The sequence below is a fragment of the Panthera onca genome, chromosome B4 (assembly GCF_046562875.1).
Source record: "Panthera onca isolate mPanOnc1 chromosome B4, mPanOnc1 haplotype 2, whole genome shotgun sequence".
Lineage (NCBI taxonomy): Eukaryota > Metazoa > Chordata > Mammalia > Carnivora > Felidae > Panthera > Panthera onca.
This window is the reverse complement of record NC_138345.1, coordinates 4,235,630-4,259,856: the sequence shown is the minus strand read 5'-3', so window position 1 is coordinate 4,259,856 and position 24,227 is coordinate 4,235,630. Positions and strand designations below refer to the sequence as shown.

General features: G+C 39.3%; 1 long non-coding RNA gene across 1 annotated transcript in view; it reads right to left on the bottom strand.

The window, feature by feature from the left end:
* LOC132695150 (uncharacterized) overlaps positions 1-24,227 on the bottom strand; it is a 206,329-nt gene that overhangs the window by 5,460 nt on the left and 176,642 nt on the right. The gene's annotated exons all lie outside the window — the stretch shown is intronic.

The window sequence follows — 24,227 nt, the reverse complement described above, 5'->3', positions numbered from 1 at the left end:
TTAGAAAGCTCTGGATGGAATGAGAATTTCATAAACAATACAGTAAACTTTAGTTTTTAATATTAGGCTACATCGAAAGAACACACCTGTTAGAAAAATCAAATGTATTATCCAATTATATCCTACCCAATTTGACTTTTTTTATAAGTCTGAAGGAAGAAGGGAAAAAGTGCTAGTTCATTTAACGAATCAGCACATTATTTGGAGTCTGCAGACATCAGAATCAGGTGCTCCTTATGGCCTTCTCAATGACCAAATATCTGGTCCAATCAGGATCTTGAATAAACGAGGTAGTTAACCAATAGACAATATGTACATAAAATGAGTGTTTGCATCGAGTTGTAATTTTATTTATCATTGGCCACATGTGTTAAATGAGAAAACGGACGTGGAGAATCACTGAAAATGGCAATAGTTGCAGACGCATAAAGCATGCAGCAAGAATCCGAGCTCCCTGCGCTTGGCTAATTCACGGATGCAGGCAGGATGCCAGCACCTATTACAGTTCCAGACGAGTAGCAATTAAATAGGTTTTTGTTGAATATTAGTAAAAGCAAAGAAAGATGAGAAATCATTAAAATGCAATCTCTCTACAATCCGAAGGTCCACGTTTAGCCTCTTATATTTACCCCGAGGCACCCAGGGAGGTCTCGTCTCGGTGGTTGAACACAGAGCATGTGTGGGACTGCACTTGGCTCTTTCCTGATATTCCCGGATTGCTTCCTACACGGAGTAAATGTGTGGGGCAACAGAATCACACACACAAAGGGACGAAAGTGTTCAGGCAGTTTCTGCTGACTTTAGGGGACGGTGTAATGTTTCCTTACGATTGTTTTCAATTCCCACCAGATTCTTAGGAAAAGAACGTGCTGTTCATGCAGAACATAAGCAATTGATCATAACATGCTCCCTGCATCCCTACCACCAGGATGAGGCTCCTGGGGGTGCTGGGAAGATTCTGGGGGTCTAGAACAACACACAACTAATTAAACTGTTAGAACAAATAAAATATGTCTTTTGATATTACGTGGATGGGTCTTTTTATAAGGAAAGGGTATGTTGGGACTTTTAAATTGCATTGACATAATGACTGGATACCTAAGTATTTTACTGAGTGGCCATAAATCCCAAATTATGAGTTCCCAAGAAGAGAAAAGTGTGTGTGTGTGTGTGTGTGTGTGTGTGTTAAATTTCCTTAGTAATAAATCAAACAGGTGAAAAGAATTTTAAGCCAGATGGAAATAAAGGGTGATTTGGGAATTGGACGGCATATGACCTTAATATGTCACTGTTAATTAGCCAAAAAAGTCTTATTTATTTTAGTTAAGTGGTTTGTGGTCATTCTTTTCAAATTTTATCGCATAGCTAATAGTGTCATTAATCATGTACTTTTGAGTGAGCATAAATTCAGTACCTTTGAGAATGAAAAATAAAGAGAAAATATACCCCCAAATCCAATGGCAACAATGACTTCTAGAAAGAGAGCTGTTACATGTGACACACTGAAATTCACAATCCAGGACAATTTAAAGAGCTGAATTAAACCGGCTTCGTTGGGCTGCCAGAGTGAAGGGGTCACCTTCTTTGACAAGCCTCGCTATCATTAAAACAGGCAATGTACTCAGCATGTTGCAAGCTGAGCCCTCAGAATGCTGGTGACAGGGGACACGGCAAGAAAATGTATTCCACGAGTATATGGAATTCAAATTTAAATCCTTTAATGTAATCAGCTCAAATATTCCGACTACTCGATTGTTAGTGGTTAAGGCAATTAAAATTCCTTTTGGCCCGTTTTGTATTTTATTTTGCCTTGTTTCATTTTCTTTCTGTCCTACACTGTCATCTGTTAAGAGGATGCTGTATTACATAAACCTGGTAACTGCTTTCATCAATTAAAAAAATGATACCCAAATCTAAACGACTGCTTTATCCTCCTAAATACTAGCACTGCAGACAGCAATTCAATAAGGGGAAAAACAGTAGGTTTGGACTTTCTGTTAAATGTAAATTTTGAGGGTTATTTGAGGTGTTCTTTGCAATTGTTTCATTTAAGGGGGGAAAAAACCCTCTTGAAAATACCAAATCTTAATTGCGTGTGATTACGCCAAATTACATTATCCTAACAATGGTAATAGGACTGACTGATTACGAAGATGTCTTTTTTGGTGAGACTAAGAACATTCTAATTCTAACTGTAGACAAATTAGATACACCAGGGATTAGGCACCCGAAATTTCAGACAGAAGAAGACACAAAATAGGTATATTTTTCTTTTGAGAGACTAAATTCTGAGGAGGCGTGTGTGCAAATGCGTGCGCGTGTGTTAAGCAGGCGACAGATGTCCTTGGAGCGTAACAGACAGACATGTATCTAGCATGGGGCTGTCCACTGGAAAACAAATGGAAGCCACATAAGTAAACGGAAATTTCCTTTTAGCCACATGAAAGAAAGGGAGAAGGACACACAGTTGCAACTAATTACAAGGCTTATTTAACCCAATACATCCAGAACATGGCATTTCAGAAAGTGGTCGCCAAGACAAAACAATCGAGATGTCTCACTTTTCAATGTTCGCACTAAATCTTCCATAACACCTCGATCTGGACTGGCGCACGGCAAGGGCTCCCAGCCACACGTGGCTAGTGGCCGCCTTAGGAGGCAGAACAGGGATGCTGGGGAGCACCTGTAAGTTTGCCTCTGCCATGGACGATGTACAATCCTACCAACACCCCCTGACAAGCCACCCTGCCATTGTACCTTCATTACCCCATCCGTCAAATTGGGATTATGTTTCCAAATTCCGGCCCTTTAAAGTTAATTAGGAACAGTAAAACTTGGCATGGTCTCCAGACCTAAATTATGATTATAATAGTTCTCGTAAGGCTTGATGACCGCTGATTCCTTGTTGCTAAACGTTGTCTTTTTTTTTAACTTTAAAAAAGCGTTTTGTTAAAGTAACGCTAAGTACACGTAAAGAGTGCACTGTTTGTAATTATATGGCTCAAGAGATTTTGATAGACTTAACAAACCCATGAAACTAGAACTCAGATAAGAAACAGAACACCCAACAAGTCCCCTTGATGCCCCAGTCTAGTTACCTAGGATATCCACTATTCTGAGCTCTAAATGCATAGATCAGTCTTGTCCTTTTTTATCCCTTACGTAATATTATGCACTATTTTACTCCTTTGGGTCTGACTTTTTTCATGAGACAGTGTATGTGTTTGATTCACATTATTGTACATAGATAAAGATCATTTATTCTCATCTATCCCATTATTCTAATGTTAATGGGTAGTCTTAGTAGTTTACTTACAGGTCAAAATACATTCCATATACGTTGCATTAACCTCTTCTCATTTGTAGCTACAGAGAAATAAAACATATGATTTTGGGTGTTTCCAATTTTGTATAATAATAAAGATTCCATAATGGGAACATAATATATTTCAATGTGTAAACATAGCTTGAAAAGGAGAAGTAGGATCATGAAGGAGTTGACATCATCCTACAATTTACAGAGAAGTGTAAAGGGTCAAACATAGCCAAGAATTTCTTGAAGAAAACAAAGTGGGAAAACAGGTATAAAGAATCATATTAAGAAAATATAAGTTGACTCTGATGCATTGATATATTAATGGAACAGAATAGAGTGTCCAGAAACAGACTCAAACATTTCTGGTCATTTCCTTATATGATAGGGGTAGCATTGCAGACTAATGGAAAAACAACAGAGAATTCATAAAATATCATATGATTTCACTCATGTGGAATTTAAAAAACAAAACAGATGAACATAGGGGAAGGGAAGCAAAAAGAAGATAAAAACAGAGAGGGAGACAAACCACAAGAGACTCTTAAACACAGAGAACAAATTGAGGGCTGCTGGAGGGGAGGTGGGTCGGGGGGATGGGCACTCAGGAGGGCGCTTGCTGGAATGAGCACTGAGTGTTGTATGTAAGCGATGAATCACTAAATTCTACTCATGAAATCATTGTTTAGTGTATGTTAACTAACTTGGATTTAAATGAAATTTAAAAATTAAAAAATATATTGAAAAATATTTCTTTACCCCCAAGTAATAAAGATACCCTTATATTTTATCTTCTAAAAGCTTTTTAGCATTTAGATCCTTGGTCCCACCAAAAGTAGATTCTGTATGATGTGAGGGATTCAGGGTTTTTTCCCCATATGGATGACCAATTGACCTAGGGTAAATGCCTTTTTTTTTTAATGTTTATTTTTGAGAGAGAGAGAGAGAGAGAGAGAGAGAGAGAGAGAGAGAGAGAATGAGCAGAGGAGGGGCAGCGAGAGAGGGAGACACAGAATCCAAAGCAGGCTCCAGGCTCCCAGCTGTCAGCACAGAGCCCGACGCGGGGCTTGAACTCACGAACCAGGAGATCATGAGCTGAGCCGAAGTCTGATGCTTAACTGACTAGGCCACCCAGGTGCCCCTAAATGTCTTTAATATTGTGATTGAAATGCGTTTGTTAAGGCCATGCAGTTTACCTATGTTAGCAATGACACCAATTAGTTTTTAGAAAAAAGTCAGACACTGTTGTTTACCTGAAATTCATTTTGCATTCTTCTTTGTGAACACAACACTGATTTGGCTTAAGAATCTCCCTGACGTGGGAAGTGACTGTTATCGCCTACACAGGGGTAAGTCCTGTCTGAGGCTCGGCTGCCCGACAAACAGACCCCAAGGCAGAGGGCTGTCTCTGCAGGCACTTACTGGAAAGTGCTCTCCTGACGAACCGCCCTGGGACAGAAGGAAGCAGGCGTGAGCCCCACAGGTGCAGCAGAGGCCTCGGCGGAGCCCATGGGGAGCTCGGAAGCCTGGGAGGCCCTTTGGACGGTGTCCCCAATTCAGGCGATGAGTCTGGCCCATGCACCCCATATGGGACAGGCATTGAATGTGAGCTGCACCCGGGATGGGACATACACTTGGACAAGGGAAGGAGCTCCTGCGGGGGTTCCCGGCTCTGAGCGCCCAGCCAGTGACCCTGCCACATGCTGGGGAACAGAGCCCCTCACTTTTGGCCAGTCCATTCGGGGCTGCTGTAACACAAGGCCACGGACTGGGTGGCTCCTAAAGAACAGACATTTACTTCTCACCGTTCTGGAGGCTGGGAGTCCGCCATCAAGGCGCCAGCGGATTCAATGTCTGGTGGGGGACTCACTTCTGGCTCACAGACGACATCTTGCTAGGTTCCACGTGGGCACGAATCCTACCATGCCCTCTCAAAGGCCGCACCTCCTCCCACCATCCCCTTGGGGGTTAGGCTTCAAAATATGACTTACGGAGGACACAAACATCCTGCCCATAACATTCTGGGGGTATCTGGTCAAGGACAATAGCACCTCAAGGATGCTGAAGAGTATAATCCAGTCCTTCCGGAACTACCTCCAATCTCTTCTAGAAAAATAAGAAATTACGTAGAGCACTGGGGTAGACACACAGGGCTGTTATCTATCCTAAGCAGTAGGAGGTCTTAGCTCTCTGGTCCTGAAGATGGAGAGTGCCAACGTGTGGTACACCTGCAACTTTTTTGTGGCGTGTGACGCAAACCAGTCACAATGGTGGGAAATTCTCATCAAAAGGGACCTTATTCTTCTTGCATAGAAATGGGCACAGTGTCCAGTTCTGACCGACAAGACGGAGAGTCTCCTGGGGAAATGCCCGACACGCTGAAAGCTGCTGGTGGCAATGAACATTTGCCCAATCCTTTGGTATAGCATTTTGTTAAGAGACAGAGAGAAAAAAAGAGAGAGGAGAAGCTAAACGAATTAGGTTAGGCACTGTTGATAGTAGATTCTGAAGTTTTAAAAATATCGAATTATCCTCTGTTTTCAGAACTGCAAATTCTGCAAGCGAGTTAAACACGATAGCAGGGACTTTTCTTGTCTTTTTTTCTCTTTTATTAAAGTTGAACAATATTCTTTTAGCAATATACCTGAAAGGTTGAGGAATATTTTAACGTCTTTTTCAGGTTAGGAGAGCGAACGAGAGGGAACTATGTTGAGCTCTCCCGCAGATGAGGAGGTGGGTAGGAGGAGGCGCCTAATGGCCACAACTGCCTTGTAAATCAGCAGGGAGCATGAACCACGGGACTTGGGGCGGCAGCTTTAACGTTGGGGTAACGAGCCCTGGGCTCTAAGCACCTGCATAAGTGAAAGCAGGCTATACCCAAGACCATCACACCAGGGCTGGGGAATCACAAGCAAGTCGTATCTGTTTCCCCAGCCACATGGCCACGTTACATTCGGTCTCAGGAGTGGACAGTTTGGAGAAATAAGGCAAAATGCTGAAAACCTTCATTTTGGTTTGTTTCGTCTCGTTGTAGGGAAAAATATATGCTCCGCTTAGTCGTGGCGGTGCTGGCCCAGTGTTTGACTCCTACTCGGTTCAGCAAAGATGGATTTTCTTCTTTGGGTTTATTACGTTAATAGTTATTCACTTGAGTAACTGTGTTTCTGAGGCAATTTTGATCATGTCATTGGACACACAGTTAAAGTGAGACAGGCTGACTGGGGCCTTTTTGTTTCTTGCTATGGGTAATTGCTATTTCTACAAATGTCAAAAGTGCCATGTTTTCACAGAGCTGTGAACAACGCTGTCAATTCAAGGGCAGCAAAATGTGAAAACTATTTCCATGCTTTATGGGCACTGATTTAGGAATAAACAATAGGGTTCCATAGTTAATACTCAGTATCGTCTCGTATAAATCTAGTGCTTATAAACCACAGATATCTGTTAATACAAAGGATCCAGAAATGGTAGGACAGCATCTTGATAACTTCTCACCGGAAACAATCACCATTTTCTCCAATTCTTTGTCAGTTTTTGCATAGCAGGCCTGCCGAGTTGTAGTCAACCAAGAGAATATCCTAAATCTGAGTCACGTTTCTACTCAGCTTCTGTGTTTAAAAGATCTTCTTGGAATGTGCTAATGTAATGAAGGGGAAGTTTTGGAGTGGAGATTGTGTCCACAAGGAAATTACAATTACAGGCCCCAAAACTGAGAACCGGTGGCTGTGGCTCAAGTGGTGAAATGATCCCGGAATATGTATTTCTGTGGCTTGATGCTCAAACAATCCACGCTTCAACCAGCAAAGTGTGCGTGCCAACACAGAGCAAAACACTATGTGCTAATACGGGATGAAATTTAATTTCTCTCCTCCATTCAGGGGGAAATCAGAAAAAAACTCCTTTGGATCCAGAGGAGGGGAGTGAGAAGATTTCTGCATGAGGGCATGGAGACAGCTTGGAATTTCCCCTCGAAGCTTTCACTCCTGAAGGACAGGTGACTGTCTTGGGTTTGGTCATGAGCCACGCGGGTCCCACGGACCCTGCTCACTCTTGCTGTGTCTTGGCCGACGTGGAGTCCCTGTGGGCCACTGCTTACACCCAAGGCAGGTAAAGATGTTGTCTAGCTCAATGCCAAGCCTGCTGAAGACCTTATACTATTAGAAGGAACGCAACGTGGCTCGAGAAAGAATGTTCGTAATTATCGTAAGCAGAACTTTTGATCTTGAGGTGACTCCTGCCTGGACCTAATTCTTTAAAGGGTAGCAGGACAAAGAGCCACACTCCCTGATCCTGAAGGTTCCTCCCATGAGGGTGAGAATTTTGAGGGTGCAACCGGGAGGAGATAGAAAGGCATTGGAGAGCTGGATCCATTTACCCCCAAGTATTATTCTTTGGTGTATGTTCTTCGTGCCTCTTCTGCTTTTTGCTTGCTCATTTTTGGTTTCTGATAACTGAAGTGCAAACAAAACGGTACAGAACCTACATCTTAATTTCCACCCATCTTAAAACCTGTACCGGGTTCTGCAGCGTGGGCTGGTTCAGGTGGTCGACCTTGTTGCCATAACACAGAGGTAGCAAAAGGAAGTTACCTCTCTCATGAGAATCCCCCTCTCTGGCTGTGGCAGAGAAGGGCAGAGGGTAAATGGAAGTCACGGTATCTTCTGTTGCTTAAAAATCTTCACTGTCCTACCCTGTTGTTTCAAGCAAATTTCATGCTTTATCTGTAAAACCCAACTGGATAGATTTGTGTGTGTGTGTGTGTGTGTGTGAAATCTTAATCACTTCCAGGGCCCTTTACTCCCACTGGTTTGTTTTCCCTTTCTTATTAAATTTTATAATATGAGCATTAGCTCTTTGCCTAAAAATCAGATTGCAGTTTTTGGCAATTTGCATTTTTTCTTAAGACTTTATCATATTTTTTAAGTTAAAATGTTTGTATAATTAAAGTTATATATATTTTATTTATGGTATGCATATTTGTGCCCAACTTAGAGAGAGCTTCTGTCCTTCATGTTTATAGATAAATGTTTTCTTCTAAAACTTTGTAGGTTTATTTTTAAAAGTTTAATATTTGTATGTCCGGGAATTTATTTTCGCATAAGAAATCTAATGTTATGCTTTTTTTTTTTTTTAAGAATTGGTAGGGAGTGCCTGGGTGGTTAAGCATCCAACTTCAGCTCAGGTCATGATCTTATGGTTTGTGGGTTCAAGCCCCGCATCGGGTTCTGTGCTGACAGCTCGGTCTGCAGCCTGCTTCAGATTCTGTGTCTCCCTCTCTCTGTCCCTCCCCTGCTTGTGCTTTCTCTCTCAAAAACAGATACATATTAAAAAAAAAAAAGAATTGGTGGAACAATTTCTCTTAACAAATTTACTGAATACAGGATTTAATATAGGGTGAATATGCACTCAAATAAATCCAATTACTTTCACTAAGCGAAACAAAAATATAATGCAAAATAAAGCCACAGTAGGCCAGGAGGGTAAAATCTATAATTGTGGGGATTTTAAGCTTTTGCACTTAGCGAGTACATCATTATTATCATATCTTACTAATTAATATCATAAAGTTAATTTTAAGCAAGGAGCTGATAACCAGGAAGAGGGCAGAGAAGTCAATACAAAGGAGGTAAAACTCAGCCTTAAGCGGCTAACAGCAATTTAGGATTAAAACGTTTAAGTAAAAAATCCATTAAATCTATTAAAGTAAAAATATACTGAATTCTGACAGCTTTGTGGTAGAAAAAGATGAAAAGAATTTATTTATTTATTTTTTTATATTTTTAATGTTTATTTATTTTGAGAGAAAGAGCAAGTGAGTGGGGAAGGTGCAGAGAGAGGGAGAGAGAGAATCTCAAGCAGGCTCTGTGCTATCAGCACAGAGCCTGATGTGGGGCTTGAACCCATAAACTGTGAGATCATGACCTGAGCCAAAACCAAAAGTTGGACGCTTAACTGACTGAGCCACCCAGGCACCCGAAAAGGATATATTTTAAAATACTGAAAATGTAAAATTCAAATGGTTTTATACACTTTAAACAAGCAGCAGATAAGAAGACATATTTGATATTTCTGCATTAAAGAAAAAAATATTGTTCATAGTATATAAGGAATACCTATTGCATCAGTTTCCTTCTGCTTCTATAACAACGTACCACAAATTCAGTAGATTAAAAAACACAATTTATTTTCTTATTGCTCCAAAGGTCAGAAGTTCAAAGGGGGTCCCACTGGGCTAAAATGAAGGTGTTAGCAGGGCTTTGTTTCTGACAGCTCCAGGAAGGATTCTTATTGTTGCCTTTCAAACTCCTAGAGCTCATCTATGTTTCTTTCCTCAGGGCACTTTCTCCGTCTCCAAGACCAGCACTAGCTGTTGTGGTCGTTCTTAGCATCCTATTTCTCTGGATGTGATTCTTCTGCATCTTCCCCATGTAAGTACCTTTGTGATTATGTTGGGCCTGACTGATAATCCAGGTTAATCTCTTGATTTTAAAGTCAGCTGGGTACTTCCTCTTGAAAAAGCTTTTGCAAATGTACCCAATTAGACATATATGAGAATGTCTATTGCAACACACTTCAATTGGGAATGAAAGGATAAAATGTGTTATAATATTCACACAATAAAATACCAGGCATTAGCTAGAAAGATCAGGATTAATCGATATGCCTAAATCTTAAAAACAATGCTGATGGTGCAAAGGCCTGTGGACAGGGTGGCAAGGAATCCAACAGAATGAGAAGACAGAGGAATTTACCCCAAAAGAAAGAAGAAGAAATAAGCAACATGCCTGATGGAGAATTTATAGCAACAATCATAAGGGTACTTACCAGACTAGAGAACAGAATGGAAGACATGAGGGAGACCCTTACCACAGAGATAAAACAGTTAAAAAGGAAAATGTGCTTGATGCAATGAACAGCAGGCTGGAAGAAGCGGAGGAATGAATTAGTGGCCTAGAAGACAAAGTAGTAGAAACCAATGAAGTTGAAAAAAAGAGAGAAAGAAGACTTATGCAGCATGAGAATAGACTTAGGGAACTCAGTGATTCTGTGAAACATAATAACATTCATATTATAGGAGTCCCAGAAGAAGAAGTAGAGAGAAAAGAGGCCAGAAAATTTATTTGAAGAAATAATAGCTGAAAACTCCCTTAATCTGGGGAGGGAAACAGATATCCAGGTACAGGAGAACTCTCATCAAAATAAACAAAGGCAGGCCAACACCAAGACATATAGTAGTTAAATTTGCAAATTATAGAGATGAAGAAAAAACATCTTAAAAGCAGCAAGACAAAAGAAGTCATTAACTTGCAAGGGAAAACCCTTCAGGATGCAGTAAAAGCGGTTCCAACACGGAAGTATATAGCAATACAGTCCTACCTTGAGAAGCAAGAAAAATCTCAAATAGACAACCTAACTTTACACTTAAAATAGTTAGAAAAAGAAAAACAAAAACAAATGAAGCCTAAAGGCAGCAGAAGGAAGGAAATAATAAAGATAAGAGCAGAAATAAATGATATAGAAACTAAAAACAACCAATAGAACAGATCAATGAAACCAGGAGCTGGTTCTTTGAAAAGATCAACAAAATTGATAAACCTCTAGCCAGACTTATTAAAAAGAAAAGAGAGCAGACCCAAATAAATAAAATCAGGAATAAAAGAGAAGAAATAACAACCAACACCACAGAAATACAAACACAAGAGAATATTATGAACATCTATATGCTAACAAATGGGGCACCCTAGGAGAAATGCACAAATTCCTAGAAACTTATAAATTACCAAAACTGAAGCAGGAAGAAATAGAAAATTTGAACAGACCAGTAACCGGCAAAGAAATTGAATCAGTAATCAAAAAACTCCCAAAAAGCAAAAGTCCAGAACCAGATGGCTTCACAGGCAAATTCTACCAAACATTTCAAGAAGAGTTAACACTTATTCTTCTCAAACTATTAAAAAAATATAAAGAAAAGGAAAGAAATTTTCAAAACTCATTCTGAGGCCTGATACCAACCGGATAAAGACACCACTAAACAAGAGAGCTACAGGCCAATATTTCTAATGAACATAGATACAAAAATCCTCAACAAAATACTATCAAACTGAATCCAACAACACATTAAAAGAATCATTTACCATAATCAAGCAGGATTTATTCCTGGATTGCAAGATTACCTCAATATTTGCAAATGAATCAATGTGATACAGCACACTAATAAAAGAAAGGATAAGAACCACACGATCCTTTCAATAGATGCAGAAAAAGCATTTGACAAACTAAACATCCATTCATGATAAAAATCCCCAACAAAGTAGGTTTAGAGGGAACATACCTCAACACAATAAAAGCCACATATTAAAAACTCCCAGCTAATACCACCCTCAATAGTGAAAAACGGAAAGCATGTCCGCTATGGTCAGGAACAAGATACAGATGTCCTCCACTCTCACTGCTTTTATTCAGCATAGTACTACAAGTCCTAGACACAACAATCACTTGACACGAAGAGATAAAAGGCATCCAAATTGGCAAGGAACAAGTACAACTTTCACTATTTGCAGATCATATGACACTACCTATAGAAAACCTGAAAGACCACCAAAACACAGCTAGAACTGATAAGCAAATTCAGTAAAGTCACAGGATACGAGGTCAATGCACAGAAACCTGTTGCATTTTTATACACTAGTAATGAAGCAGCAGGAAGAGAAATTAAGGGATAAATCCTATATTCAATTGTAAAGCAATAAGGTACCCAGGAATACACTTAACCAAAGAGGGGAAAGACCTGCACTCTGAAAACTATAAACACTGAATAAAGAAATTAAAGACGACACAAAGAAATGGGAAGACATTCCATGCTCATGGACTGGAAGAACAAATATTGTTAAAATGTCTATACTACCCAAAGCAATCTACAAATTGAATGCAATCCTCATCAAAATGCCAACAGCATTTTTTACAGAACTAAAACAAACAATCCTAAAATTTGCATGGAACCACAAAACACCCCAAATAACCAAGCAATTCTGCAAAAGAAAAGCAAAGCTGGAGGCATCACAATTCCAGACTTCAAGTTATATTATGAAGCTGTAATAATCAAAACAGTACGGTATTGGCACAAAAATAGACACATAGATCAATGGGACAGAATGGAGAGCTCAGAAATGAACTCATGCTTATATGGCCAACTAATCTATAACAAAGGAGACAAGAATATGCAATGGGAAAAAGACACTCTCTTCAACAAATTGTGTTGGGAAAGCTGGACAGTTACACGTAAAATAATGAAACTGGACCCCCTTCTTACACCGTACACAAAAATAAACTTCTAACCAAATCTTGCCATTTGTAGTGACATGGATGGAACTAGAGAGTATTATGCTAAATGAAATAAGTCCTTCAGAGAAAGACAAATATGAGATGATTTCACTCATATGTTGGAATAAGAAACAAAACAAATGAGCAAAGGGGAAAGAGAGAGAGAGAGAGAGAGAGGCAAACCAAGAAATAGACTATAGAGCACAAACTTCTGGTTACCTGAGGGGAGGTGGGGGGGATGGGTAAAACGGGTGATGGGGATTAAGGATGCACTTGTCGTGGTGATGCACCAGGTGATGTATGGAAGTTTTGAATCACTATATTGTACACCTGCAACTGACATTATACTGTATGTTAACTAACTGTAAGTTAAACAAAAACTTAAAAAAACAAGGTTGAGGAACAAAAGAAACCTTGTAGATTAATATCATCCCACTTTTATAATTTTGTGTATGTGTATATTAAATGCATACAAATATGTAAATGTGCATATGGTAATGTGTAAATGTATATATAGTATATATACTTAAATATGTAAAGTATGTTTTCATTTGTATATGTAAATGTTATATACATATAAATACGTAGATGTATATATTGAAATGTAAATGTGTATGTGTTATATACATGCAAATATGTAAGTGCATATATGTTAATATGCAAGTGTATATATTTGTGTATGTTATATAGATCCAAATGTGTAAATATGTTTATGTTCATATGTGTATGTGTCATACAGGGGTAAACTGAAAAGCTGCAAATTAAAGGCAGGGTGACAAGTGACTGGTAGAAACAAAATGGGACTGGGGAGGAAAGATAAAGAGAAAAAGGAAATTAAAAAAAGAGAAAACTATCATGGTGGTTCTTAGGAAATTAATAGCCTAGGGTTCACGCAAAGCTTCTAGCCCCAGAATGCATGAGTTTGAATCCTGCCATCACCACTTCCTAGTTGTGTGGCCTTAGGAAAACTAGTGGGTGGCTGTGGGCCTCCAACATCTTCCCAGAACAAACAAGGGGAATAAATAAGGTTATCTTTATTATTTCCTTCCTTCTGCTGCCTTTAGGCTTCATTTATTTTTGTTTTTGTTTTTCTAACTATTTTAAGTATAAAGTTAGGTTGTCTATTTGACTACTATAGGTCCCGGGGTTGGCCTGCCTTTGTTTATTTTGTTTATTTTGTTTATTTTGATGAGAGTTCTCCTGTACCTGGATATCTGTTTCCCTCCCCAGATTATGGGAGTTTTCAGCTATTATTTCTTCAAATAAATTTTTAGTTTTAGCTCTTACATTTAGGTCTTTGGTCTACTTTGAGTTAATTGTTTACTACGGTCTGAGGCAGAGGTCATACTTCATTATTGACATGTGGATGTCAATTTGTTTCAGGACCTTTTTTTGACCAGACTATTGCTTTCCCATTGAATTATCTTGGCACTCTTGTTGAAATTGTTTAACCATAAATGTAAGAATTTATTTATGGACTCTTGAGAATCTATTCCACTGCAGTATGTGGCTACCTTTACACCGGGATCACACAATCTTGATTCCTGTAGTTTGTTTGAAGTCAAAGAGTGAGCCGCCCAACTTTGTTCTTCTTTTCCAATATTGTTTTGGCTATATTTTCTCTACTTTATCTTAACTAAGCATTTTATTTGGATTATTGTAATTTACATCCAAAGAGAGGTATGTTCTGCCACTGAAGGGACAAACTTCTCAAACCACTGGAGGTAGCTCAGATTGAAAAAATCTACAGTTACGCCTAGTATCTCTGTATAATTATTAAGGATGTCATTCTACTTCTCGAAGAATCCTATTATAAATGCGAAAGTATTTGGTCATCCTCATTTGACATCACATGAGTTGCAAAGCTCTTTCAATACCTAACTAGGGAATTTAGTCCGTCAGAGAACTAGGTGCAATCCATAATCCATTCCAATTCCATGGAGCTATTTGAAATTATCCTTCACTTCAACTTTTAAAGATAAGCTTATCAATCACTTTTAATGTCAAGTTATCTCTCATAGGATATCCTCTATGTGAGTTAAAAAAAAAAATCAATCCCTTTCACCGACTTTCTCCTTTAGGACAAAGGGACAAAGCATGGAGAAAACATGCTTATGTAATCCCTCCTGTTATCTCCTCAATATTCTTACATTTGCTTTAGACTATTATTTCTTACTTAAATATTTTTCTTACTGTTGCAAAAAGAATTTGCATAAAATATGTAAGTTTAGCAAATGAACTTTTGTAAATCCTATCCAATGATACTCAACAACAAATAGTACTCAATGAAATGTTAGCATTGCATTAGTCAAGTATGATATAACAACACTGACAGTAAAATAAATTTAGCAAAGGAGTTCATGTGTAATCAAGCATTTAAAGTGAGTGAGGAATGAAAACCACCCAAGGAAAAGTAGAAGAGTCTCAGTTTTGAGCTCTAAAGCAAGCACGAGATCAGGAATTTATACCTACAGGATTTATACTTGAGTTGTTGGTTTTTACTTTTAACTTTGAGGTTTAAATTTTACTCTTCTCCCTCTCCCTGTCTCTCCCCTACTTGCACGCTCTCTCTCTCTCTCTAAATAAATAAACTTAAAAATTTTAGGCCTGGAATAATTTATGAATATACTCTGTCTTCTAATCCAATAACTGTGAGAAGTTGAAATAAAAAATGTGAAATAAAAGTCAAGAAAAATATTTGAAATTGGTACTGAATGTTTTGTTTATTTAGAAAAAATTTTAAAGTTTATTTACTTACTTTGAGAGAGAGAGAGAGAGAGAGAGTGAGCTTAGGAGGGTCAGGGAGGGGGAGAGAGAGAGAGAGAGAGATGGAGAGAGAGAGAATCCCAAGCAGGCTCTACACTGTCAGCATGGAGCCCAACTCGGGGCTCGAACTCATGAACCTTGAGATCATGACCTGTGCTGAAATCCGGAGTCAGACCCTTAACCAACTGAGCGAATCAGGCTCCCCCATATACTAGACATTTTCATTGTAGATGTGTTTTTGTTTCCTATCTGTCTTTGGACATTTACTTAGTAAGAGCGAGGCTCTTCAATATAACATAGCTACATAAGAAGACATTAATGTGCTTTACTAGGTCTGCTGAAGTATCGTGTAGTATGATGAAACGGTAACAGGTAAATAATATCAAACTTGTCTTCCTGTGGGGAGGGGGTAATTTGCGCCGTGAACCAGCATCAGTAGTGACTCAATCTGACACGTATTCAGTAAGGTTTTGGATCACTACATTATTTCAAGACTCAAAAACTTACTGCAGGAGTTTTCCTTCGCATGAGGTGACAAGTGTTTTAATATGAAAGCAAGAAAAAAAGAGTAGAAGAGAAAAAAAGAAAAGGATGCATTTACGATTTTATCCTTTCTCTTTCTGTATCTGCCCTGTAGGGAGTATTTTTTGTTTCAGACCATTCACCAGTGAATTCTCGACAAGGTCAGGACTGAAAGGAACGATGGTGCCCTGTGTTACAGAAGCTGAAGGAAGCCGCAAGATCACATCATGGGCTGTAGGAGACTCTTAACTTGGCTTTTGAAGAATGTGTCTGTGGACATACCAATTGAATATGTATTAAGTGCCATCATTTTTCAAGTTAAAGGTCACTTCAAAGCAGATGATTTCTCCTCTTACCTCCTTCTCTCCCCACCCTCTCTCTTCACACGTATACACACACACACACACACACACACACACACACACACACATACACACTTACACAGGCAGGCACACATATACGCACAGGCACACACTCACAGGTACACACACTCACACAGGTAGATACACAGGTAGGCGTATACTCACACAGGCGCACACACAGATACAATCACACAGACACACAACACACACACACACACCTACATAGAAACACACACACTCACGCGGGCACGCACTCACACACAATTACACTCTTCCTCCTTCATGTAAGGTGACACATGTAGATGGGTAAAAAGACTTAGTTTGCAGAATTTGTACCATATACTAACTGTTTTAAAGAAATGGAGGGTGGGCCATTTATTTTCACGTCTCTGACGATTTTAGCAAGAAATGATAAGGACTGACAAGGATTAAAAGAATGCTTTGCAACTAACTCGGTCTGGATTACCGAGGAGATTTCATGAGGTTATTCAAACAGTAGAGTAAAAACTAGTACACTTGGACATTATGTCTTGCTCATAAAGAATTAAAAATTCACTACACATAAATATCCTACATGTTTTAAGAAGTGTGGTATTCCACTTGAATAAAATCCACGTCACCCTAAAATATATCACCGAATTATTAGTATGTGACCATATATTTAGCATAAATGCTTTTTGGTCAAAATAGAAACAAGTTAACTAGAGCAGGAACTCAAGCCACAAAACGTGCATCTATCATAGGTAAGTCAGTGCACTGAGACAGCAGTTTTGGAGGCTTAACCCTTAACTACCTGCAAACGGGTTGGTGGTAAAGTTACACTCACCCCAGCTATGTGTTACAATGGAAAATGCACACAAAGAACTTTGGGAGCTAATAATAGCTATTTCTTTTTATTCTGACACTTGATTCTACTATTTAATTGTTACATATAATCCCATTCACAGTAACTGGAAACAATGACAACTTTCCTTTCCACTTTAGCAATTGCCTCATGAGTCAAAGAGTACTAGTAGACTGCAAAAGTAACGATCATAAAAATGCACCATAAATTTCTTGAAGCAATTGTCCTATTTCATGCCTTATTATTAAGTGGAACTTTAAAAAATGGAGCCATGATTTTTTGCTGTTGTTGAATAAAAGGTCTCTTACTCAAATGTACTGCAACGTGATCTACAGGACACAGGATTCCATGTGGGGACTTGTATCATTTGTGGTAACACAGGCAGAAAACTCAAATCTGTGTGCGGGTCCTTCAGCCCTCCCCTTTTCCGCACCCCCCACCCCACCGTGCTTGAGCAAACAACGCTGTCACAAACGACCCAAGTCCGAGCTTCCCACTGGACATCTTGTCTGGATCACTGTCTACAAGAAATGGATCGGGATCCTGTTTCTGACTCACGGTGCTCTAGGGACAGCTGGCTATCCAGATTACCAGCAACATGATGTGGTATTGCCGGCTTTCTTTGTAGTGATCCTTTGACAATCCTTATGTATCACAACCTATGGGGAAGGGGGATTTACTCATTCATGAAGGAATATAGAACATTTTTTGAAACACATCCTTCTTATGGAAAATAGAGTATGGACACTGTGTGATGTGGTAGGTAATGTTCTAAATAATGTCTTATAGCAACTGCAATAGGAGGTTTCTAAAGCAGTATACTGGCTGTCGTATTTTGAATAAATTCCCCTTGTAAATAAGCATAATACTTGCCAAAGTTGAATTAAGACTCAAATTTTGCATCGGGATAATCTGACTGTATTTCTTTGGGCAATTGTAAAGATAAGACAGTATAATTTATTGCTATAACATGCCAATTAAATGACTTCAAAAGAGTTGAGCATTCTTGTAAAATTGGTTGAGACATTGTGCTAACAGTCATATATATACACGTGTGTGTGTGTGTGTGTGTGTGTGAATGATTGTGTTTAATTCTTAAAATTGCTGCATAATGTAAGCAAAATTATCCTTGTTTTATACAGAAGGAAATTAGAGGTTATGAGTTCTATCACCTATTATTTGCAAAAACATCATCTCATTGAATGAAGGTGCACCATCTTGAAAATCTGAATAGGGGCGCCTGGGTGGCTCAGTTGGTTAAGCGTCCGACTTCAGCTCAGGTCACAATCTCACGGTCCGTGGGTTCGAGCCCTGCGTCAGGCTCTGGGCTGACGGCTCGGAGCCTGGAGCCTGCTTCTGATTCTGTGTCTCCCTCTCTCTCTGCCCCTTCCCCCGTTCATGCTCTCTCTCTGTCTCAAAAATAAATAAACGTTAAAAAAATTTTTTTTTAAAGAAAATCTGAATATTTTTACAATAGGCAAGGAATACATATGTAAAATATATAAGAAATATATGAAGCATTAAAATTGTATGTCGGAAGAGTAATATGGTCCCAAAAGACGTGTTTATTATTATCAGCATCTTGTTCCGTTTTTAGTGATACACCGCGAAACGCCGTATCAAGGCAGAAATAACGTAAACTGCAAACACACCAGGCACACAGATCTCTATCCTTAGCAGATGTTCAATGCCCAGAGATTAACTCTGTGGACACTGCAAGACCTTCTGTAGAACTAGGTTATACAGCTACCATATGAAACCAATCCACATCCATTTTCGAGACAAAGGGCCATTTGTGTGAATGTTACATTTCGCTCCAATGCCGACACTACGACTCTCCAGAAGGAACTCTGCTGGTCTACTGAATGATCTGGCCGGCTAATAACCACTCCCTCAGGCCAGCAGAACGCCTTCTGGTTTTGTATCTTGCACGGCACTATAGGAGGAACCATTTCCCTTTCCCCAGTCACACGAACGCTAGAGCTGCTGGCCTCTTTAAGCATCTTTCCTAATAAGTCCTTAATGCAAGATAAATGCTATGGAAGTTTCATCATCATGTTATACTGAAATAATTGTTACGCTGAAAGAGTATCTGAAAGCCTCCAGAATTCTTACTGTTGTTGCACGCTTCTCAAAATAAGTGTGCATCCATGAACTTATCAGTTACTACAAAATGTTTAATATGAAATGCTAAAAAGTATGAGGAAGAGGAAAACATTCCACCACACCGGGACAGCATTAATCAAGTGAACAACTACATACAAACTTTAAAACTAGGATCCTTTAGGGGCGCTTGGGTGGCTCAGTCAGTTAAGTGCCTGACTCTTGATTTCAGCTCAGGTCATGACCTCACAGTTTGTGGGTTCAAGCCCTGCATCCTCTCTCCCTCTCTCTTTGTCCCTCCCCCACTTGTGTTCTCTCTCTCTCTCTCTCTCAAAAATAAACTAAAAAAAAACCCCCCCAAAACAATGATCCTGCCATGTTAGATTAGAAGTACCTGAACATTTATCCTTGTTAATGCGTATTAGATAGTCTTCTAAATTCTCACTTTTCAGACTTTATCATAATTTATATGACCAGTTTTCTATTGTTAAACATTTACATTATTATTTATTTTGTACTCACATTATATACTGATGAACTTCTTTTGATATAAATCAAAATAAGTATAAAATAAATAAAATTACACCTATTTCTCTTTATTGTTTTCGAGTATATTCCTAATAGTATTTCTGGGCGAAAAGGTTTGAATATTTACTGCTTCAATGTATACTGACAACTACTATCCATCACAGTTGTATTAATTTGCAGCTTTGCCACCAGAGTACATGACCATTTTCCTGCATTGTTACAAATATGGGGTATTACCCTTTTTAATCACATTAGTTTGCCAGTGAAAGTTGTGTTACACTGATGTTTTAGTTTGCAGCTCTTATTGCTAAGACAATAGAAGGTTTTACATTTGAATGTTTACATTTGAAACTTTGTTTTACATGTTTACTTGCGTTTGCTGTTTCTTACATGTTCATTCCATGTTGATATTTTTCACGTGATTTTTATGGGAGTTAAATAGAGGAAGAAAGCTGACATTGTGCACATTGTAGACTTGTTTTCTATCATAATCTTTGCAGACACATTGCGAGCAATGAACTCAGGGACAAATTACATAGACCAATGGTCAGGAAAGAGATGGTTAGTAGAGCCCATTTGCAAGTGACTGGGATGAAAATGTAGAGACTCTTTTTTTTTTTTAAGACTCTTTTTTTTTAAAGATTGCTTTATTTGGAAAAAAAAATCCTTTTCCTTGAAAAAGACTTTAAAAATCAATGTATGACCCATGTTTAACCATCTTATTCAGTATATTTAAAAGGAAAAAGCCAAATAATAATAAAAATGATAATGCTGGTAACAGTTGACATTTACTATGAGTGTATGTGTAAGGCACATAAGTGCCAAGCTCTCCTTATTCTCAAAATGATCCATGAAACAGATACTTTATCCACATTTTATAGTCAAAGAAACCAACTCTTATAATGTAATATGTACAAGATTACTAGACCAGTGTATATTTTACCACAGTTTTACTCTGGCTGAGATGGGGGAAAATGTGTATAAATTTACCTTCTGTTGTCAAGGAAGAAAGAGATTTCCTAAAATAAAACCCTGGAATTAGTGTATTAAGTTGAATTCTTTGTAACGACTCCTTTTGTAGGTCATTAGTGATTGAATATCAGTAAGTTTATATGGTTCAAACTAATTCATTTGAAACTGTTAGAAACTATGTGGAAAAATGCGTGCAAACAACCTGTAGGAGAAAATTTGTTATGGGAATGTCATTATTAAAGCCCAGTGCATGTATTTTATAGTGGGCAAAACTCACTGACGGGGCACACAAATTTTCCAAGCACTGAAAAGAGTTGTCTTTTTTTTTTTTTTAATTTTTTTTTAACGTTTATTTTTTATTTTTGAGACAGAGAGAGACAGAGCATGAATGGGGGAGGGTCAGAGAGAGAGGGAGACACAGAATCTGAAACAGGCTCCAGGCTCTGAGCTGTCAGCACAGAGCCCGACGCGGGGCTCGAACTCACGGACCGCGAGATCATGACCTGAGCCGAAGTCGGATGCTTAACCGACTGAGCCACCCAGGCGCCCCAAAAGAGTTGTCTTTTTAGAAAGATTGCATCCTGCTAACGTCTTGTTGAGCATTCAATGACCACAAATGTTTCTATTCTTTTCATCACGCTGGTAAAAATTTTTTTGCCTCCTCACCATCAAACTTTCTCTTCTCACTGTACCTCACCACTCTTTCCCCACACCCAGCCCTACTCTCTCTCTCTCCTTTTCCCTGCTTTCTCTCCATCTTCCTCTCTGCTTCTCTGCCTCCCTTCATGTCTATGGGTGTTGACTGAGGAACTACTAAACAGTATGCTCAATGCTCAGTTCTCATACGTGGTGGCTGATGGGATAGTCTTTCAAGGAGTTTGTTTATGAGGCAGTGGAGAAGAAAAGAGGTGGCTTGTTTTCATTAGATATAAAGTCGCTTTGGAGTGGCAGTGGATGATGGTGGGGGGTGCCTCTCCAAAGGATGTGACTTTGAAACTGGGATGTTGGAGGGGAAGGACCCCCAGGAGAGCATAGCTTTCTCATTGAACTTACAGAAACTTGATTTCAAGACTGCTAAAATTAGCCCGAATTAGTGGGGCAGAGGACTGGACAGCACCATGCGTATAAAGGAAATTAAATTCTTAACTAAAAATCTTCCCACAAAGAAAACTATATGTTTAGATGGTTTCACTAGTAAGTTTTATCAGACATTTCAGAAAGAAATAGTACCAACGCTACTCAAGTTCTTTAAGATATTAGAGGAATACAGACTAGCTCCCACTCATTGTATGTGGTTAGGACCAATCTGATATCAAACCCTGACAAAGACATTTAGAAAAATTATAGACTAGTATCACTCATGAACCTAAATAGCAAGATCTTAACAAAATACTGGCAAATCAAATCCAGCAAAATGTAAAAATAACACATCTTGACCAAGTGGCTTTTATATCAGGAATATAAAGGCATTTGACTTTCACAAATCACAAATAAGCATCTTGTTAGAAAAAAAGAGAAGTTCTGTATGATAATCTAAAGAGATGCAGAAAAATGATTTGCCAAAACCCAAGAAAATACACATGATAAGCACTGTCAGCAAAGGAGAGATACAAGGGAAAGTTCTCAACTGATAAAGAGCACCTACTAAATTTGTTCAGCTAACACCTTACCTAAAATCAGACACAAGGCAAGGATGTGGGCTCTCACCGCCTCCCTTCAGCATTGTGCTAGACGGCTGTGTGATGAGGCTTAGTAAAGTGAAACCATCATCGCAACAGAAAATGAAGAGGTAAATTGTATTTATTCCCTGGGGTCATTATCATTTATATATGAAATCCTTGGAAACCTAAAAAACATCTCTCAGACTAATAAGTGAAAATAGTATGGTGGCAGGGTGTGTGGTCAAGAAACAAAAGCAATTGTATTTCTGTAGTGTGGCAGCAAAGACTTGGGAACAATTGTAGATATGAAGGGACTTTTTTTTTCAATGTTATTTAGAGTAGCATAAAAATCATAAAGCATTTGGGGCAAATTTGGCAAAATGTATAGAAGACCTCCCCACTGGAAACAACAACACTTTGAAGAGATACAAGAGATAAGGAACCACATAAGATGAGAGTTATACCATGTTCAGGGATTGGAAGATTCAATGTCATTCAGATGTCAAGTATGCTGTTTCTGGTATGTATCTGGAGATAGAGAAATGACCTCTGAATAGTTCCATGGACCCAAGGGACCCCACAGGAGAGGGTCCTGACCCTCTGACCCCCTCTCTACGAGAGCTCCATGACAGTGCTTCAGGTCCTCAGGTATGAAGGCAATGGTTCCCAGCATGTCTGGCTATTCCTCATAAGGTTCCCATCATGTATGCCTACTGACGTAAATAACTGTGTGCTCCTTTGACAAAGCACTGGAGGAATCATTACTGTATATACTGTATACTGTATATACTGTATATACTGGCTCATGCGTGTTGCAGGGTCCTGCATAATGGAGACCCAGCCTCTCCTTTTCCACTTCTGAAAGTTGTCACGCTCACATGTGATATCAAAATACACTCTAAGATAAGGCAAATGACTTCAGAATAGAGAGCCTGTAAGTCCCTTGTGTTGAATTTAATAATGATGGTACAACACATTAGAAGCACCTGGAATGTTTGTTAAAACTGCAGATTCCTGGGCCACGTTATCTGACCTACCAATGAGAATATGCGGTGGCACCTGCCAGAAGTGGGCCTTTTATGTAATTATTTAAAAAATTTTTTTCCACGTTTTTTATTTATTTTTGGGACAGAGAGAGACAGAGCATGAACGGGGGAGGGGCAGAGAGAGAGGGAGACACAGAATCGGAAACAGGCTCCAGGCTCCGGGCTCCGAGCCATCAGCCCAGAGCCTGACGCGGGGCTCGAACTCACAGACCGCGAGATTGTGACCTGGCTGAAGTCGGACGCTTAACCGACTGCGCCACCCAGGTGCCCCTGTAATTATTTTTAAATGTTTATTTATTTTTGAGAGAAGGAGAGTGAGCAGGGTGGGGGGGGGGGGGAGAGAGAGAGAGAGAGAGAGAGAGAGAGAGAGAGAGAAGGAGAGAATCCCAAACAGGATCCGTGCTGTCAGCACAGAGCCCGATGCGGGGCTTTTGAGATTTAACAACACCCAGTGCAGAGACCTCGAGTGGTGGTCAGGCAAAGCCGATTTGTGTTGTAGGAGAGCAATTTGTTCACAGTAGACCCTGTGTGGTACCAGGGTAAACGGGGAAGTACGTTTAGCCCTTTGAGGAAGGAAGTAGTTAGAACTAAATTAGGTGCTATTGCTTCCTGGAGTGGAGAGCAGAGCCCTAGTCTGAGGGGCAGACGTGACACAAGAGGCTGCATAAAAAGGGCCAAGTGGCACGTGTTTATTGAGAACAAAACCCTGAAGCAAGGACGGGGCTTAGGAGGTTCTGGGAGGCAGGCCCGACCCGGATATTCAGCCTTCTTGTTCAGTCACCAGGGAAA